Source organism: Pteropus medius, unplaced genomic scaffold, assembly GCF_902729225.1.
Source record: "Pteropus medius unplaced genomic scaffold, Ma_sr-lr_union100, whole genome shotgun sequence".
Lineage (NCBI taxonomy): Eukaryota > Metazoa > Chordata > Mammalia > Chiroptera > Pteropodidae > Pteropus > Pteropus medius.
This window is the reverse complement of record NW_024347852.1, coordinates 57214-60032: the sequence shown is the minus strand read 5'-3', so window position 1 is coordinate 60032 and position 2819 is coordinate 57214. Positions and strand designations below refer to the sequence as shown.

Sequence of the window (2819 nt, the reverse complement as noted above, 5' to 3'; positions counted from 1 at the left end):
ATATTTCAGTGACACCCCCCCGCGCGCGCGTCCCGGTATCTTTTTCATGCGATAACCCCCTCGCCGATCTCCGTGTATTGTTCCATAGCGCCCCCCCCCCAAGCGCGGCCAGTCCCGTAGCCAGATACCTCATGTAAGCCCACCAGCTGCAGCAGGCGTAACCTCCGTATCATCCGTGTCCATTACGACTTCCGTGCCCTCTTACCCCAGCAGCCTCCGCCCCCCCTTCCTGTATGGCTTCCGATTAGCATTTTCATTGCGTGTGGCCGAATTTCTGTGGGACTCACCCGAGCAACCCCTGCTGCCGAGCTCTACCATGGTCGGTGGAAACTGCGTCCCAGACCCACCCGTATCTTCCTGATTGTTACGTTCAATCCAGGGACAGGCCATCTTTACTCTGAATTGAGTGGGGGTGGGGGTAGTGACAAGGAAGGAAGGAAGGGAGATGAAGCATGAGGAGGGGAGGAAGGAGGCCGACAAACCTCCGGCGAGCGGACAGGGCCAACGGAAGTGGGTCGCGAGGTCAGAGCTGCCGGCTCCCGACCGTGCGTTCAGCGTTGCCCTTGTCCCCACCTTACACCTTGCAATGTCCTCCGAGGCCTCGCGCCCTCGCTACCCCGACCTCCCTTCCAGATCTCCGGGGCGCCCCCCGGCGGCCAGCGGTGCCCTTCAGCTCTCCTTCTCATTTCCTTCGCTCAGGCCGCCCCCAAACCCCAACCTTCCCCACATCTTCCTCCTTCCCCCGGAATCCCTTTTACCTTCCCATTATCCCGACACACTCCACACACCAGCTACCCCATCCTCCAACTATAATCCTACAAAATTTCCACACCCATTAAACGCCAGGAAGAAACCCTTGCTCTGCGCGAGGCAGCGTTTGAAGCCTTCACGGCTACATAAGTCAACCGTCTCTCACGGGCTCACCTCTGAGGTGGGGACGAGCACAGTTGTCACCTTGCGAGGGAGGAGCCAGAGGCACAGCAAGGCTGAGCGATCAGCTTGAGGTCACACAGGGAATGACGTGCTTCACTGATCCCCAGAGAATACCTGGGTAACTGCGGTTGTGACACTCTCCGCTCACTCCACAGCGCTCAGATACCTGGGGCACAGACACCTCTGCCCCGAACCTACTGCTGTGAGCGCCCCAGACTCATCGCGGGCCAAGCCGACGGCGCGCCACGATGGAGGCGTTCGCGGAACCGCTGCCGGGCGCCACACGCGGTCCGAGCCCTCTCCGCTTAGCTGTTCGTTCAGTCCTCACGGCACCCCTTGGGGATAGGGCTTGGCTCTTATTGTTCCCATTTTGTAGATGAGGAAATTGAGGCACAGAGAAACAACTTGTTCGAGATGACGCCAGGCTAGAAAAGTGCCGAAGCCAAGACCGAATCCCCGACCGGCACCCCATGTACCCCAATAACGTCCCGACACCTTCGGGTGGTCACAGCACTCCCTCTGTCCCTCCCTCTCGAGGGTCCCCATCCCAGACATGTCTCCTCCCCGCTTCTGAGACTTTCCCGCCCGATCGCCAGTGACATGTGGCGGCTCCCTCGTCCCACCATGTGCTCCCTGGACTACTGACCCCCCCCGACCCCTCCCAAATCGCGTGTGCCTGACCCCTCCAGCACCTCGCTACCTGCTCCCGCACCGTGTCATCCGACTGCTCCCGGCGCTAAACCCGGCCGGTCACGCACCCTGGGGCCGGCAGTCATTACCCCCACTCGTACTTGCTGCGCGGCCCCCCACATCCCTCTCGCTCCCAAAGTGTCCTCCTCAGACTTCCGTGACCTCTCCCGCCTCCCACGCCCTCACCCCACTCACGCCCTCCCGCGCCTCTGCGTGGAACCCCACAGTGTTCCCCGCGGCACCCCAGGCTCCTCCCGTGCGCCCCGTGACAGCCTCTTCCTCCTTCGGCATCCTCAACTCACCTTTCGGCCTCCCCGATACTTGCAACTGCATCTCATTTACATTTCCTGGACCCTCTCTAAGTCCCCACCCCCAAACCGGTCTCGCTCTGCCTGCATCCGCCGCTTACCCCATTGCCGTGCGTGCGCCTCCACGCACCCTCCGTGTTCCGGTCTTCCCCATCCCCTTCGCCGGCATCTCCCACTCTACCCTGTTCCTTTCTCTTCCCACCGGCCTCCAGCCCAGACCCTCTAACCCCACCCCCTGCTCCCAGCGACCCACGCAGCACCCCATTCATGCTCCGTGCTGCTGGCTACCTGCCCTGCAGGAACACACACAATGCTCTCTCCCCGGCCATCCCTCGGCGACCCTGAGCGGCCTCTGGAGCCCCGCGGCCAGCTCTTGTTCACTGGATCCCACACACAGACTGCAGCAGCGTCCACTCCCCCACCCCCACTGTGAAGGTCCCTCTCGCACACCCAGGATCCCACAGCCCAGAGCCTGCCGCTGTACTTGGCACCCCCTCCAGCACTGGCCCCTCCCCCTGTACCCATCTCCACGGTGGGTACAGGGGCCTCACGCACTGAAGCCGGCCCCCTCCCATGCTGGGAAGTGGCACGCACAGCATATACACCCCCCGCCCCGTGCAGAAGCTCAGCCGCGGCTCAGCACATGGGCCCCACGCAGGCACAGACCCCCCGAGGGCAGGGAGAGGGGTGCACGGGGACAGAGACACACGGAGGGACCAGTGAAGGGGGGGCTGTGGAGGAGGGGACAGGCCTGGCATGGGAGGGTGGGTGTGGGGAAACACAGCCGCAGTGCCTGGGACAGACTCACTCCATCACACACACACACGCACACGCACACACACACAGAGTCCCCAGACAGCCTGTCGCTCCAAGTCACACACAGAGACA

General features: G+C 62.8%; 1 protein-coding gene across 1 annotated transcript in view; it reads right to left on the bottom strand.

Moving 5' to 3' along the window:
- The window catches only part of SHANK1 (SH3 and multiple ankyrin repeat domains 1), a 42526-nt gene that overhangs the window by 21384 nt on the left and 18323 nt on the right, over window positions 1-2819 (bottom strand).